General features: G+C 42.4%; 1 protein-coding gene and 1 long non-coding RNA gene across 6 annotated transcripts in view; one reads left to right on the top strand and one right to left on the bottom strand.

The window, feature by feature from the left end:
• Window positions 1-6343, top strand: part of LOC140493474 (uncharacterized) — a 59739-nt gene extending 53396 nt beyond the window's left edge. The window contains exon 3 of the long non-coding RNA XR_011963685.1: window positions 5656-6343. This is a non-coding gene — a long non-coding RNA (uncharacterized lncRNA). The remainder of the gene's footprint in view (window positions 1-5655) is intronic.
• Window positions 1-18361, bottom strand: part of dgkza (diacylglycerol kinase, zeta a) — a 790120-nt gene that overhangs the window by 472557 nt on the left and 299202 nt on the right. The window lies entirely within an intron of this gene.

Below are 18361 nucleotides of genomic sequence, written 5' to 3'. Positions count from 1 at the left end.
TCTCTTCAAGAAAGGAAATAGGGAAATTCCCAGCAATTAAAGACCAGTAAGTCTCACGTCTGTTGTCTGCAACGTGTTAGAAAGGATTCTGAGGGATAGGATTTATGACCATCTGGAAGAGCATGGCTTGATTAAATACATCAACATGGCTTTGTAAGGGGCAGGTCATGCCTCACAAACCTTATCGAGTTCTTTGAGGATGTGACTAGAAAAGTTGATGAGGGTCAAGCTGTGGATGTGGTGTATATGGACTTCAGCAAGGCATTTGATAAGGTTCCCCATGGTAGGCTCATTCAAAGGAGGAATGGGATACAGGGGAACTTAGCTGTCTGAATACAGAATTGGCTGGCCAACAGAAGACAGCGAGTGGTAGTAGAAGGAAAATATTCTGTCTGGAAGTCTGTGGTGAGTGGTGTTCCACAGGGCTCTGTCCTTGGGCCTCTACTGTTTGTAATTTTTATTAATGACTTGGATGAGGGGATTGAAGGATGGGTCAGCAAGTTTGCAGACGACACAAAGGTTGGAGTTGTCGTTGACAGTATAGAGGGTTGTTGTAGGCTGCAGCGGGACATTGACAGGATGCAGAGATGGGCTGAGAGATGGCAGATGGAGTTCAACCTGGATAAATGCAAGGTGATACATTTTGGAAGGTCGAATTTGAAAGCTGAGTACAGGATTAAGGATAGGATTCTTGGCAGTGTGGAGGAACAGAGGGATCTTGGTGTGCAGGTACATAGATCCCTTAAAATGGCCACCCAAGTGGACAGGGTTGTTAAGAACGCATATGGTGTTTTGGCTTTTATTAACAGGGGGATTGAGTTTAAGAGTCGTGAGATCTTGTTGCAGCTCTATAAAACTTTGGTTAGACCACACTCGGAATACTGTGTCCAGTTCTGGTTGCCCTATTATAGGAAAGATGAGGATGCTTTGGAGAGGGTTCAGAGGAGGTTTACCAGGATGCTGCCTGGACTGGAGGGCTTATCTTATGAAGAGAGGTTGACTGAGCTTGGACTTTTTTCATTGGAGAAAAGGAGGAGGAGAGAGGACCTAATTGAGGTATATAAGATAATGAGAGACATAGATAGAGTCGATAGCCAGAGACTATTTCCCAGGGCAGAAATGGCTAACATGGGGGGTCATAGTTTTAAGCTGGTTGAAGGAAAGTATAGAGGGGATGTCAGAGGCGGGTTCTTTACACAGAGTTGTGAGAGCATGGAATGCGTTGCCAGCAGCAGTTGTGGAAGCAAGGTCACTGGGGACATTTAAGAGACGACTGGACATGCATATGGTCACAGAAATTTGAGGGTGCATACATGAGGATCAGTGGTCAGCACAATGGGCTGAAGGGCCTGTTCTGTGCTGTACTGTTCTATGTTCTATAAAGTAAGACCAAGTTTTACCAATGATTGAAATAGATATGTGAACTAAAATTAGACAGCTATGAAGAATGGTTGCAATCTGAATAAAGTCAGCCTGGAGATCACATTCTACCAGGAACACATTACAGGATGATGATTGTTATCTCAAAAATGACCAAACAATGGCAACATAATGATCTTCAATGGCACAAAGTACAATATTTACAACATGACTTGAATATCTGATATGGATAAAACCAGCTACTCACTCCCATGTTATTGTCTTCCTAATCCACATTTAATACACCATTCCCCAACACCACAGTGACTAACCGCTACAGTCATTTTGTCACTTTCCAGATTCCACTCAAATGGTTTTATCTGTGCAGTTGTCAATGACTCATGCTGACTTCTTAATCTGCACTTCTCTCCCACTCGCATTTTTTTTACATAATTACCAGTAATCTCTTCCACACTTCATTCATCCCTGTCTATCTCCCAGTTACCCCAGGGTCATAGCTGAAGCACTACATCGCTACCTCGCCATGACCTTCAGTGCAGACGCTTACATCCAGATACTTTCAATTCTTCAAGTGTAAACCAATCTTTACCTCCTTCACTTTGGAGCAACATTAATGGCTTAGTTAGGTTTCTCAGTATATCTCTTGATGTCTCCAAAATGTCCAGCTCCCACAATTCTGCAATTCTTTCTAACCCCTTTTGAATTCACTTTAAATCTCAGATCATTTAACACTTGACTATCCTCAGGGAACTTCCAAGCCTCACTGGACAACTCTGGACAACACAAGATTACCTGGCGGACATATCTTGCTCCACTCTCTCAATCTCAAATTACTTTTTAAACTTTCTCTGTTCGCAGGCAAACTGTCCTTTTTTTCTTCTTTTATAGGTGATTGTCATCTGAATTGTTCTCAACAAGGGCAATCATACAAGGCTCCCAAGTTATTTTCAGCACTGTGGAAAATGTAATCTGCTGAGTCTTTTCCTTCCTTTTACAATCCACTATTACAATCACCTAGGTTATTTTGTCTTTTTTATTGTTTTCACTGCACTGCTGTCCAATATGGGAGTGATAAAAGGTTTTTTTTTAAATTAAAAATAAGTTGGTGATTAAAAAGGAAAATGAACAAGCAACGTACTCACAGGCCCTCAACCCTACACGCACTGAGCAATGAGTCCGCAGCATAAAATCATAGTCCACCACCTCCCCCCTTCCTTAATCACCACAACAAAGTCACAGCAATTTCATTATGATGCTGCCAGTGCTTTTGTACCTCAGACCCATGCCTTCTGTCACAACCAAATGAAACGTGATCATCATCATTAAACATCCAGGGTGTTTATCGTGTCAACTTTCAACTGCACAGGAAATGGCAGCCACAACTGTTGTCATCTCCCACATAGAGACATACAGCACACACAACACAAAAGAAAAATGTTCCAATCTATCTGATCTGGCCACAGAAGATCAACCAATCAGATGTTCAGAAACACAACATCAAGCAGCTTTTTCAAAAAATATTTTGTGATGACGTTTCTTGCAGATGTGAAGTTCAAAGATCAGGAGCAAAGAGAGGAGCTTGGTTACGTGTTCAAGCACAAGGGGGCAATGGAGGGGGTAGGGTGTGGAGGGTCGAGATCCAGTGGACTCACCAGTAACAGAAGTAGTACTTTTTTAAAATTCAGAAATACATCGGTAAAGATAGAGGCACTGAAGCCATTTCACAAAGGCTACCTTTAGAGTTGGTGCAAGAGATCCTTGACAGGCGAATTAGTTGAAAAGATGATGCATTGATCCTCCCATGATCTGCCTCCCACCCAGATCTGTGTACTGAATCTAACAGCACAGGTAGCCACTCAGCCCATTATACTTATACTAGCATTCAGACCCTTTCCCCTTAGTCCTTCTGCCCTCCATTTTTCAAATACCATGTCCACTCGCCTTTGATAATAGTGCCACTGCCACAGATTAGATTAGATTAGATTATTTACAGTGTGGAAACAGGCCCTTCGGCCCAACAAGTCCACATCGCCCCGCCGAAGCGCAACCCACCCATACCCCTACATCTACCCCTTACCTAACACTACGGGCAATTTAGCATGGCCAATTCACCTGACCTGCACATCTTTGGAGTGTGGGAGGAAACCGGAGCACCCGGAGGAAACCCACGCAAACACGGGGAGAATGTGCAAACTCCACACAAAGGGTCGCCTGAGGCGGGAATTGAACCCGGGTCTCTGGATCTGTGAGGCAGCAGTGCTAACCACTGTGCCACCGTGCCGCCCCATTCTGGTGCACCATTCTATGCTTTGGCAATCCTGCATCTAAGGAAGGAATCCCCTAACCACTCCTTTATTCAGTTAGGTATTCTTAAACTTATGCCATTTCACTAACCTGTAGAGGCAGTTATCATTTTATCAAAATCCCTGAACTGCTCGAAAGAAAGGTCATAGGATTCGAAGGATTGACCCTTCTTTCATCCCCCTAGGTGTTGCCAGACCTGCTGAGTGTCTCTAACACTTCCTAGTCTGTTAATGGTTTGGTTCAGCATTGCTGGTCTTTGTACACTTGTACACTTATCTATAGGGCACCATATCGGTTTTCATTTGAATGGAATAATTGCATCGATGTGTTCTCCTATTTTCAGAGTTTCCATGTGTCACTTTTTAAAATCCTATAAATCTCTCAAATCATCCCCTACTTTTCAACTACAATCAGATAAAAGATCAAAAATGTTTCCACTTGTGAAGGAGACCCAGAACTAGGGCCATCAACACAAGAATAATGCAATAGGGTATTAAGGAGAAACTCGATCATGAATTTGGAACATGCCATCGCAAGGGGGAGTTCAGCAAAGTAGTAAGTATCAACATTAGAGAGTGGTGCTGGAAAAGCACAGCAGGTCAGGCAGCATCCGAGCAGTTGGAAAATCGACATTTCAGGCAAAAGCCCATCATCAGGAATGCTGCCTGACTTGATATGCTTTTCCAGCACCACTCTAATCTTGACTCTAATGTTCAGCGTCTGCAGTACCACCTCTGCCTAGTAAAGTAGTAAGCATGTACGAAGGGGAAACTAGATAAACATATCAAGGAAAAAGGATTAAGGAGGTTGATTAGGAAATGTAAAATAACCGATCCGAGAGATATCTTACCATATAATTAGATTAGATTCCCTACAGTGTGGAAACAGGACATTTGGCCCAACAAGTCCACACCAACCCTCTGAAGAGTAACCCACCCTCCTACATTTCCCCCTGGCTAATGCGCCAAACATTATGGGCAAGTTAACATGGCCAATCCACCAGACCTGCACATCTTTGGACTGGGGGAGGAAACCGGAGAACCCGGAGGAAACCCATGCAGACACGGGGAGAATCTGCAAACTCCACAAGTCACCAAGGTGGGAATCGAACCCGGGTCCCTGGTACTGTGAGGCAGCAGTGCTAACCACTGAACCACGGTGCCACCCAAATAATGATAACTTTAGGAACAGCTCCCTGAATTTTATAATTTTTCTGCTTCCAGTGAATCCTTGTGCACCCAGTTGAATCTGGGGGGGGGGGGGGGTTGTGTGAAACATAAACACAGCATGAGCTAAATGATCTCTTCCTGTGTTGTAAATATTGAAATGCTAGACAGCAAAAAATGTTGCACAGTTCCAGCATTTCACCTGCCCATCTACTCCAGCTCTGCCCAGTTCATTCTTGGATGTAGCAGACTCTGTTGGTACATGCAGGCCCCTTTTTCAAAATGACTTAACATTTGCTCACTGGTCTCCTGACAACAAGCATCCTTCCCACACTACATTTCAAACATCCAATCCTCACATGTAGAGCCTGTTTCAGGGTCCAGGGCAGGTCTCAGCACCCGACGCCTGGTCACTACCCTCCTCCTCACATCAACGTGAAACAGCTGGCTAGCTCTACTGGTCAAAATCACTTATAGTCAGTCAGAGCAATGTATCCCCTTGTCACTTTCTCACATCTCCCTCTCAGAAGCACAAAATACTTCAGGGAAATCGAACTCATGTTTCGCACCCACCCACTTACTGCTTTTATCCATCATTGACCCTCAGAAAAGAGAGAGAGAGAGAGAGAGAGAAAGAGAGAGAGAGAGAGAGAGATGTCCTCTTTTAGTCACCAGCACACATTTTATGGTTGAAGGAACCAAGCCTGTGGAAATTAGAGTTGTCTAGGCTGGTAGGAATTGTTGCCAGATTAAGTCATGCTGCTGCAAGTCAGATTGGCTTTACCATGTCTTTTAATCATTTAAGGGATATGAAGGCTCACTGATCAAGCTAACATCACAACAGCCAGTTGGCTTTGTTACATTTAACAGTAGAGAGCGAGAGCAGGAGCAGCAAAGAATGCTGCATCCACCTAGCCTGCAGCTGCTGCACACTCAGATGCGCTGGTATCCTCCATCTGAAACACTTTGAGAAGGATGGAAGTCTCGTCAGTTTTGTTAAGTATTTAACTGCCCTTATCCAAGAATTCAGATTTCTTCATGAAGTGGTGTGCAAGGAAAAACTGGATTTTGTTTTCAGGTTGGACTTTACTGATGGAGATTTTTGGAGAACTGGCTCATTTCCACTCAACTTGGCAGAGATGGAATGGTCACTATGGACTGTGAATCTAAGAACTTTACTGGTGAATTTTTTTTCCATGTGGGAGGATTCTTCCAAATCTAATCACTGTAACAGACTAGTAATTTTTGTTGTTATAATCATTGTATGCTGTGTGTCAATAACTTGCTTAAATACTGGCTTTCAGAGTCTTATGAAAACTGGTAATCAATCTGGATGGTTATCATGAAATGATAAGAGGGAATGTGAATGTGTATCGGGTATAGCAAGTAGGGAAAGAGTTAAATTTTCTGAAACAAGAGTTTCAGCTGAGCATGACTCAGATCAGACAAGATCTGGCAGTTAATGGGGTGCTGGAGGCAAAGGTAACGGGTTAACAAGGTGAAAAAGCATTCATTATGTTCAGCCATTTAACAATGTTGGAAACATTCAGTATGTAAGGTCAGTTTAACAAGGCGACATATATTCATTATGTGAAGCCAGTTAACAAAGTTAAGAACATTCATTGTGTAACACCAAATGCCTTAATCTTTGCTATTGATGCTCGCTGATTGTAACTGTCACCCAATCAATATGTATGTTGCCTTATCTGGAGGCTCCTCCCTGTAAAACGACTATATAGTTCATTAAAAAACTGCTCTTCCAGAGAAGACCGAGAACTCATGTCTCTATGTACATGGATGAGCATTCTCCCTCCCTCCAGGGCCCAGAATAAAGATGAAAGAGGTAAAACTATACTGTGTCTCTGAGCATTTTGCTTCGACTGAGGGAGGAAACAGGATGACAACTGTAGGAGACTACTACGGGGGCTGGCACGGTGGCACAGTGGTTAGCACTGCCTCCTCACAGCACCAGGGTCCCAGGTTTGATTCCAGCCTCAGGCGACTCTCTGTGTGGAGTTTGCACATTCTCCCCGTGTCTGCGTGGGTTTGCTCCGGGTTCCTCCCACAGTCCAAAGATGTGCAGGTCAGGTGAATTGGCCATGCTAAATTGCCCATAGTGTTAGGTACATTAGTCAGAGAGAGGTGGGTCTGGTCTTCGGAGGTTAGTGTGGACTTGTTGGGCCAAAGGGCCTGTTTCCACACTGTAGGGAATCTAATCTTTTGGCTGACACCGAATGTTACAACACAGAAAAACAGATTGATAGACCTAGTTTGTATCTTTGGGCCAGGGTTGTAGCAGAGGTTTCACTTGCAATGCACCTAGGAATTTCCTTTCAATTTGTAATAATTGCCTGAACAAAAAACGTTAACCAAAAACCAGAAGCATTGAACATTACAGTTGAATGATTTGCTCCCTGTCAAATCACACTTTGGGAATACAACGGGTAAAATATTTCCTTTGGCGCTTCAAGGATAAAAGCTGCACCATGGTAACATTTGGAAATTAATTTAAAATAGGCAGGAGACTGCCATATGAAAATAAAAGTACAACTTACCACATGCACTGCCAGCAGATAAAATTAAAGAGGAATATTAACCCCTCAATGCCCGATCATTAATGCAGAACAGTGGACTCAACTGCTCTCTAACTACAGAAGGCCAGACCTGGGAAATGTTACGATTGTGATGAGAGCACAGATTAACAGTGGGCCTGGAAAACTTCCTCAATGTTCAAATAACTCCACAGACGTCAGTATTCTGTCACCAAGTCACCCTTTATTTATACATGAAAAGTCCTTGACTCTGGTAGGCTGTGAAACGTGAAAGGGTTCAGAAAAGATTTACAAGGATGTTGCCAGGATTGGAGGATCTGAGCTACAGGGAGAGGCTGAACAGGCTGGGGCTGTTTTCCCTGGAGTGTCGGAGGCTGAGGGGTGACCTTATAGAGGTTTACAAAATTATGAGGGGCGTGGATAGGGTAAATAGGCAAAGTCTTTTCCCTGGGTTTGGGGAGTCCAGAACTAGAGGGCATAGGTTTAGGGTGAGAAGGGAAAGATATAAAAGAGACCTAAGGGGCAAAGTTTTCATGCAGAGGGTGGTACGGGTATGGAATGAGCTGCCAGAGGATGTGGTGGAGGCTGGTAAAATTGCATCATTTAAGAGGCATTTGGATGGGTATATGAATAGGAAGGGTTTGGAGGGATATGAGCTGGGTGCTGGCAGGTGGGACTAGATTGGGTTGGGATATCTGGTTGGACCGAAGGGTCTGTTTCCATGCTATAACATCTTTATGACTCTATGGTACTGCCTCTTCAGAGTCAGCTCTCAGACTGCCAGAATCTCTGACACTCCTCTTTTTTATCTGTCAGACAGAGCTCCCTGCTTGAACCAAATTAACAGTCTCAATCAGTGAACTCATATTCAAATTGTCCACATGGCTGACCATATTACAGTCACTACAGAAGCCACAGCTCGAGTATTGTGTGCAGTTCTGGTCACTGCATGACAGGAAAGATGCAACTGCCTCTGGAGAGAGTGCAAAAGTGATTTACCAGGAAGTTGCCAGGGTTGCAGAATTGAAGCTACGAGAGAAAATGGAGAGGTTAGAGTTGTTTTCCTTGGAACATAGAAGGCTGAGGGGTAACCATATTTAAGGTCTACAAAATTGTGAGGAGTAAAGGTACAGTAGACAGGAGGAACCCGTTTCCCTTGGCAGAAAGTTCACAAACCATGGATCATAGAATCAAGCTAAGTGGCAGAAGGATTAGAGGAGATATGGGGAAAAGCATTTTTACGCGGAAGACACTAGGTGTCTGGAATTCGTTGCCTGAGTTGGTGGTGGAGGCAGACACCCTGAACTCTTTTAATAAGTAAATGCTCTAAGCTGCAAGGCTATCAGGATTGGAAAGGGCATCTTGGTATCTTTGGGTCCGAATGGACAAGATGGGCCAAATCGCTCCTTTCTGTTCTGTATCATTTCTATGGAGGCTGGGATGCTGCCTAATCCCTTGCTCACATTTCACTGAAGTGTGAGGTTTCCATTTTACAATTAATCACTTGTATAGTGCACTAAAAAACAACAACTGAACAAAGGTATTGCCTAAATGTAGGCTGCGCATGGAGACTGTATTTTGACCTAGATAAGCCAAAGGTACAGACAGGTAGTTACATGTCTGTCAATGATACTAACTGTGGGAACAATTGGAAATGCTGAATTATGGCATTGTGCACTGGAGTCACAAGAATACGAGCTTTGCCCAAGGGCTGGTCTGATTATGCATTAGTATCATCAATGCATTCATAGCATAGTCTTCAATGGCTCATGTTCTTTGGCTCTGCATTATTCTTTACTTCATGCTTTCAAACATTTGAGCAAGGGAAAACCAATGGTGGTAGCTTTTGTAGAATTTTCTCTTCCATCAAATTATAAAATGAAAAATAACAGTGGCCTGGATGTTACATGGAAATGAAAGCTAAAAGGAAATGGGTAAATCTACCTTTCCTGGCCCAGAAAAGGCTCTCAGTCAGTTAAAGGGGAGAGAACAATTATGACCTTTTCAACAAAGTAATACTCACCTAACTGGGAAGAGGGAATCAATTGCTAACAAATATAAAATGTCCAGATTAAATCTGGAGTTCAGAGCTAATGTATGACAGAAAATGTAGTGGCTGCTGTTTCATGAACACTGTCAACTATATAACTTAATATCCAAGTTATATTTCATAAAGGTTTGCATTTATATGTTATCATGCCTCCAAGCAGCTTAGGGACCGGGAATTACTTGAACGAGCAGTGACTGAGATAGATAGAAATATGTAACACTTCAGCTGTGACCTCCCCAGTCTACAGAAAGAGAGTCAAATGTGTTGGTTTTTTTGAAACACAAGTTATTTTTCATAAAAGGCATTCTTGCTCACTTAAATTGGCAGATGACAGCAAACATAAGTAATGTGACATCTAAGAAATTAATACTTTCTTTTTGTAACATGGCTTTAAGTTTAATGATGACTATGGGGGATATTCACAAATTCTTATTCTGCTGCTGTTCAAATCCATCAGCATAAATTAGAGAGAGAGAGAGATAGTGACAATGAAAAAGGGATTCCCTGAAAATCAAAAAGTGGCCCTGGTGAATCTCAAGGGTCCTCAGAGAACAGATTACCTTGAGCCCCAATCCCAACATCCTGCTGCTGAGATTGGTGCATAAAATTCCAGCCAGTGAGAGGCAGAGACAGTGGAGATCACAGTCACAATTAACTCAGTGACACATCATTTACATTCTTACAAGTAACAAGGCCTTTCCATTTTTTAAGGTTTAAATTCCAAAGTAAATACCATCGATACTAGAACCTTAAGACCGACCAGAAATCTAAATCAGCAGACTATAGTTAGCAGTGCCACTATATACTATAAAGGCACCTCTGCATGTCTCCATTTACCTCTTAAAAAAAAAGACTCCCTTTACCTCAGCCATGGAGAACAAAATATATTTAAATTTTCAACTCTGATCACTATCGCAGACTCAAACCGCACTGGCATGGCTACATTCAAATTCTTCAAAAATAAACCTCTATCTTCCAAACTGGTTATCTTTGGGGTCCTGGAATAGATGCGTCTTCTACATTTTGTAAATAGCCGGTTACTATTTTCAATAATCTCACAACTGCACTATAACTGTAAACCTTGAAGCGGTCTATTTTCTCCCCCCACCCCCCCCCCCCACACAGGTTGGCTGGTGTGCATCATGGGTGACACCGTGGTCTAGTGAAGGCGAGAGAAGAAACGCAGAATCAAATTCCTTCTTGCAAACTAAGTATAAAATCAGAGCAGGCTTCATGTCTGTATCATTCTTTTACCAGGGAGTTGATGTTTCCAAGGAGAAATGGTAAGAGTTTCCACTGTGTGAGGCAAACTTGATTTGATTTTATTGTCACCTGTACGCAAATACAAAGGTACAGGAGTACAGTGAAAATTGTATAAAGTTGCCACACAAGGTGCTCTCTTAGGTACAAGTATCTAGGTGCAGAATCTTTAGAACAAGAGTAATCCTGAGTATCCTAGGCCCAAGGATCTACTCTGGCAGGCCCTGCCCTAAGCGACTACCCCACTTGATTGGCACACCAACCACCCCCACCCCCAACCAAACCTGGCACACTGTCTGGAGCTTCAACTGCTAAACACAACCAACAAAGAGTCAGGGCTATCAACAGGCGAGTCGGTGGCCAGAGATTGTCGCTGTGAAGTACCTGCTGCAAATCTCACCCTCAGTCCGAGTGTGCATCACTCATTTTTTTTTGACAAGGACATATCTGAGTACACATCAAATGTGTCCACTTCAGCTGGCTGTACCATCTCCAGCCAGAACCGTACAGGAGATTGATCCCAGCAGAAGCAGTGTTGGTGGTAGTCCCATTGTCACCCTCCCCTCCCCCAATCAAGAAAAGGTGAATAGTACTGGGGAGAGCTCAAAAAGAAAGTGGACGATATTGGTTACAAATTAGGGAACTAAGCCACCGCAGAAGCAAATTAATAGCAATTCCAGCTTCTAAGACTGCCCCTGCAAGTAGACATGAACTTGGAATCTCTCCCCTTCAGCTGAACTGTTGGTAACACACTCAGGTAGCTAAGGCCCTTTTCAGAAAATCTGACTTGTGTTTCACATACAGTGTTGTCAGTTCTGCTTCTCAAGGTGACTGTCTAATTGTGAGTATCAAGCTGCAAATCTGCAGAATAAGCCCTGTGAGTGCAGGTACACAATCTTTCTCTGTGATGAACTACATTAAAATAGGCAAGATTACGGAGTCTCACAGCACCAGTTTGACTCTTGAATAAGCCACCCAATTAGTATCATACCCTACTGTTTCCCAAAATATCAAAGTCTTAAACATATCAAATTGCAATTAATTATTCAGATAACACGGACTCCTAATGATCCCAAAGTTTTCAATTTGCTATTCCTACTTGAATGGAAAGCAGATGCTTTTCCATTTTTCAGAGTGCCCAGGATAAGGGAGAGGAGGGGAAGGGGACTGAAAAGATTTTGGCTTGAACAGCAGGTGCTGTGACAAGCTTTATGTTATCCCTCATAACTTCGGAAACTGGGTGTGGATGTTATGGTACTGAAGAATCCAAATTACAACTGACCTATGTACAAACATCCCATTCACAGGTGTGCGAGTTCGTATTCAGCTGTTTGATATAGAGGCAACATGCTTCCAACTGAATGTCATGCCTCATTTAATTTTGAATAACTATGACAAAGAGATCTTGATTAATTAGGTAAATGGACTGAGGAGTGACAGATAGAGTTTAATTTGGATAAATGCTAGGTATTGCTTTTTGAGAAATCAAACAAGGGCAAGACTTATACAGTTAAAAATATGGCCTTGGGTACTGTTGTAGAACAGAGACACATAAGGGTTCAGATACATTATTCTTTGATGTTTGCCTTACATATAGTTAAGAAAGCATTTAGCACACTCACCTTCATTGCTCAAACTGTTGAATATAGCAATTGGGACAGAACATTAAGGTTGTACAGAACGTTGCTGAAGCCTCTTCTAAAGGACTGTGTCCAGTTTCGGTCGCCCTGAACTGGAGAGGTTCAGAAAATATTTACCAGGACGTTGCTGCGAATGGAGAGTTTGAGTTATAAAATTAGGCTGGATAGGCTGTGACTTCTTTTCCCTGGAACCTAAGAGGTTGAGAAGTGACCTTATAGAGATGTATAAAATCACGAGAGATATAGGTAAGGTGAATGGTAGATGTCTTTTCTCTAGGGTGGGGGATTTCATGACTAGGCATATTTTTAAGGTGAGAGGAGAAAATTAAAAAAGACATGAGAGACAATTTTTTTTAAACACACTGTGGTTTGTGTGTAGAATGAACTTCCAGAGGAAGTGGTGGATAGGGGTACAATTATAGCACTTAAAGGCCATTTAGAGAAGTACATGAATAAGATTGTTTGGAGGGATATGGACCAAGCGCAGGCAGATGGACTAATTTAGTTTGAGAGTATGGATTGGTTGAACTGAAGGACCTGTTTCTGTGCTGTATGACTCTAAGCGATCTCAGGGTAAGATGAAGTAGGGGACCTTTATACCGACAATTCACATACCATGATAATAATATCATGTGCACAACCCTTGTAGGTATACTGACCATGAGATATGAAACAATGAAACTAAATGCCCTGGAAACAGTTTTCTCTCTCATCTGAATAACTATTGCACATAAAAACCTGGCCAAGAGGCTGACCTATTCAGAAAGAAAAATATATCATTAAAATAAGTACCTGCAAAGTAAAGTAAATTATTAGTTTGTATAATTGTGACTAAAAGCACTTGGAACTACTCAGCTATATCTGAAATACTGTTTCAAATGGTAGGAGCCTCATTTTATTTCCTGAGTACATTCTGCCTATGCAACTGATGCTAAGTGGCCACTTCTCAGACCTATAAAGAAGAAAACAAAATTTAGTGAGTTTTTTTAATGAAAACACATACTTCATCACATTGTGACAGCACCTGCCTTCAACAGTAATTATTATTCTTCATTCAAAGCATAGGATTCTGTTCAATGCTTCCTACAGGAAAAGGACGGAAACTACAGCTGACCCACATCCTGGAAATAGGGCCGATAGCTCAGTCAAAATTTGGAAATGCTTCCTTTCATGTTCCTGGACTCCAAAATAACAACTGGCACAGAACACAATAGCAACATCCCTCGCATAGAGACTGAAAAGAGTCCAACATCTAATCTGTGAAGAATTCCTCTTCCCTAACTCAACTGTTACTTGGCCAAAGTACTTTTAAGATAACACTCTACAGCTTTACAGACTTGGAGATTGTGTGTTACTTTTCAAGAGAAGGATTGTTGTACATATTTGCATAGTTTGAACCATTTGTTAATAAGCTTCACATCTTTCTTCAAATAAGATTTGTTTGTAGCTTTGTACTCATTGTTTACAGAACCAGGCTGACTTGGTTCTGACACTGAGCTACGCACAGTTGATAGATTAGATTAGATTAGATTACTTACAGTGTGGAAACAGGCCCTTCAGCCCAACAAGTCCACACCGACCCGCCAAAGCGCAACCTACCCAAACCCATTCCCCTACACCTAACATTATGGGCAATTTAGCATGGCCAATTCACCTGTGGGACTGTGGGAGGAAACCCACATAGACACGGAAAATGTGCAAACTCCACACAGACAGTCGCCTGAGGCGGGAATTGAACCCAGGTCTCTGGCGCTGTGAGGCAGCAGTGCTAACCACTGTGCCACCGTGCCACCCCATATATATAAATCCTGCAATATTACCTCCATTTTTAAATTCAAACTTTGTCACTGACCAGTGGAGGAATGGGTCAAGAAAGATAGTCCGTTCACTCCTTCCCAACTCAGCACTTGAAGCAACAGAACAATGACGTCCCTGGGATTAGAGGGTTCTCCTCCGATGAGAGGCTGAATGGCTTGGGTCTTGAGTTTTGCATACATTGAGCATCTTCTCCATGGCAATATTCTTCCTCTGGCAGGCATGCATGAACCCAATACTGTCCTCACCTGCTGCCCAGCAGAGGAACAATAAGAACTGGGAATCCTGCTCCCTTTTAACTAGCTCTAACCCAGCATAATTTCAGCATCTTAACGTTCATGACTGAGGCCAACCTCACCTAGCCTATGCCAGACCATGGATTGTACCTGGAGCCAAATATTGGTGCTCCAGAATACAATGTATTCTTCATGTAATCACCAAGTCAAGAGGGAGAACAGCAGCAAGTGTGACTCCAAAATGCAAGTATTTCTCAATCTTTCTGTGACATGTTCCTGGAGTAATATATCGTGGAGCCAACGAGGGAAAAACCTATTGTGTGGACAGGTTTGTTGATTGATTGCATTTATTGTTGTCACATGTACTGAGATACAGTGAGAAGTGTTTTGTATGTTCTACAAGCAGATCATACCATACAAAAAGTGTATCAGGGTAGGGGAGAGAGCGCGCGAGAGAGCGATCAGAATTAACATTTAAGTTGTCCATTCAAAACTCTGATAACAACGGGGATGAAGCTGTTCTTGAATCTATTCCTATGTGTACAGAGGAATCTCCATTATCCGAATATCAATTACCCACATTTCAGATTATCCGAAGGAGATCTCAAGATCCCTATAGAAACATTACATCAAAGACGTGTTTCCAACACTGTCTGCATCTTTTGTTTTACAATTATTAAACATGAACCCGGCTCACTGAAATGCTGCTGAGAACAGTCCTGGACATCGATGGGATTCCAGGCACCGTCTCCAAATGACTGTCTGCCCGCCTTCTCTCTCTCCCCACACTTTCCCTGGAGTTCTACACACGGGTGTACCCTAAACCCCGCTTCCCCAGATAATCTCTACAACATTGTCCTGTACAGGGCAAAGGCAGAACCTGTCAAAAAGTTGCAGTAAAAAAAGTTTGTGTGTGTGTGTGTGTGTGTGCACGCGTGTGTGCTTGGAGACTCACCGCACAAAGGCAGCAGCAGTCTTACTGTTGGTGTCAGTTCGGCTGCCCCCAGGAGGGGGTGGGGGGGGGGGCCTCGTGCATGATGTACTGCTGCCTAGTCTTCTGAACGGGGAGCGGACATAACATAAAACTCTGAGCCCCACAGGAAAGGCATTGAATCAATTAACCGAATAATCAATTCTCCAAACAAAACCGTGCCCGCCCATCTTGTTTGGACAATCGAGGTTCCTCTGTATACGGTACGTAATTTTACATCTTCTGCCCAAATGTAAAGGGTGGAAGAGAGTATAACTGGGGTGGGAGGGGTCTTTTATTATGTTGGTTGCTTTCCCAAGGCAGTGGGAAGTATAGAGGGAGACAATGGATGGAAGGTTGTTATGTGTGTATATTCACAACTCTCCGTAGTTTCATGCAGTCTTGGGTGGAACAGTTGCCAAACCACACAGTGATGCATCCAGATAGAACACTTTCTTTGGTGCATCTACAAAAATTGGTAAGGGTCTTTGTGGACATGCTGAATTTCCTTCGTTTAATTTGTTATCCTTTGGGAAAAGGTTGGCTGGGAACTAGCAAATTATAATTCTACCCTTTACATTTGTGGGCAGCACAGTGGCACAGTGGTTCGCACTGCTGCCTCACAGCGCCAGAGACCCGGGTTCAATTCCCACCTCAGGCAACTGACTGTGTGAAGTTTGCACATTCTCCCCCTGTCTGCGTGGGTTTCTTCCGGGTGCTCTGGTTTCCTCCCACAGTCCAAAAATTTGCAGGTTAGGTGAATTGTCCATGCAAAATTGCCCGTAATGTTAGGTGAAGGGGTAAATGTAGGGGTCTGGGTGGGTTGTGCTTCGGCGGGTCAGTGTGGACTTGTTGGGCTGAAGGGCCTGTTCCCATACTGTAAGTAATCTAATCTAATCGAATTCCATGTAAACTTTGAAAACCATGGACTCCAATCACAATAAAAATTTCCAACTTAAAGACAATGAATAAATGTGAGGGGAAAACTGGACAAGGTTGTTTGAGTAAAGAGACAAGAAGGGCATGAAGTAAACAGTGTAGAAGATTTAAAGAATTCAAAATATTCAACAAATGCATATTTCATAGATAAACAAAAACTCAATAAGAAAGATCCATTCATAGCATACTCAGGAAATCAAAGGTATTATTGCTCTAAGAGTTACAAGAGATTTATAACTTTGCACAGTCTGAGGGTTGAGAGCATTTTAGAGACTAGCAACGGGTCACTAAAAGGTTGATAAAAAGGAAAAAAGAACAGAATGATGAGAGTAATCTAGCCGGAAGGATAAAAACAAAATACATGAGCGTTTCCAAGTTTATAAAAAGGAAATAGCTAAAGTAAGCATTGGTGCCTTAGAAACAAATTCAGGAGAAATTATGATGGAAAATGACGAATTAGCAGAGATTGTGAACAAACATTTTCTATCTGCCTTTACAGTATAAGACAAAGTTGGATATAAGAAACATGGAGTGATCTAGGGACTAAATAGAGAGAGAGGGAATTAATGTCAGCAGAGAAATGTTATTCAAGAAACTTACAGAACTAAAGTTCAACAAACCCCTAGGACCTGATCATCCATACCCTGGATTTCTAAAAGATAATGGGGGTGCATTTATTCATTGAAAAATGAATTAATGGCACAAAGAGATGTTCATGGGCGTGATCATTATGGAGACATGGTTACAAGGTGATCAAAGCTAAACAAACAAACAATCAGGAGTACATGACTTCTCAAGAGGACACACAGGAAAGAAAGGATGGAGGGGTAGCTTTATCATTTCAAGATGAACTAAATATGATAGCAACATATAACCTTGGATTGGAAGACATAGAATCCATGTTGCAGGAGGTAAGAAATAACAAAGAGAAGAGGACACTGGTAGGAAGAGTCCATAGATCCTCTAAGATTAACTATACGTTGGGATGGAAAATAAATCAGGAAATAATGAGGGCATGTCACAAAGAACAGAGCACTAATCACAGGTGAGTTTAATTTTCACATAGAACTGAGAATGAGATCTCATATAGGAATAGTTTTAATATTAATATAAAGTATTAATTTTAAAAATCCAACTTACAAACAGCTACTTTATATTGTCTTGCATTGTGTTCCGACCTGCATACAAATAGACTTGTTAATGGAATCCAGAAGGAAACCCATTTACAATGTAGGGACTGCCTACACATTAACTGCCTACACATTAGGGCGGCATGGTGGCACAGTGGCTAGCACTGCTGCCTCACAGCGCTAGAGACCCGAGTTCAATTCTCACTTCAGGCGACTGACTGTGTGGAGTTTGCACGTTCTCCCCATGTCTGCGTGGGTTTCCTCCGGGTGCTCCGGTTTTCTCCCACAGTCCAAAGATGTGCAGGTCAGGTGAATTGGCCATGGCAAATTGCCCGTAGTGAAGGGGGAAATTTAGGTGAAGGGGGAAATTTAGGGGAACGGGTCTGGGTGGGCTGCGCTTCAGCGGGGCGGTGTGGACTTGTTGGGCCGAAGGGCCTGTTTCCACACTGTAAGTAAGCCAATCTAATCTAATTAACAATCGTGAGGAAAAAGTACTAGGGAAACTAATGAGGTTGGAGACAGATATGTCGAGGCTGGAGACAGATATGTCTCCTGGAGTTAATGGAATGCATTCCAGAAAATTTTTAAAAGTAGCTACAGAAATTGTGGATGTACTGGTAGTAATCTTCCAAGATTCTGGAAAAGTGCCAGAGGAATGGAAAACTGGCAATATAACAGGGAAGGAGACAAAAAAGGTATCCATTGGTAAGGTTGTTTACCATCAGATTGTGGGATACTGCCTCTATTATAAAGGATGTAATAGCAGAGCATTAAAATTACATGATATAATCAAGCAGAATCAGTACAGCTTCATGAAAGGGAAATCATACCTGACAAATTTATTCAGATTCTTTGAGGAGGTAGCACACAAGATAAATGATGGGAAAGCAGTACAGATACACATTTGAATTGCAAAAAC

The sequence above is a fragment of the Chiloscyllium punctatum genome, chromosome 22 (assembly GCF_047496795.1).
Source record: "Chiloscyllium punctatum isolate Juve2018m chromosome 22, sChiPun1.3, whole genome shotgun sequence".
Lineage (NCBI taxonomy): Eukaryota > Metazoa > Chordata > Chondrichthyes > Orectolobiformes > Hemiscylliidae > Chiloscyllium > Chiloscyllium punctatum.
The sequence above is the reverse complement of the archived record's forward strand: the minus strand, read 5'-3'. Positions and strand labels throughout refer to the sequence as shown.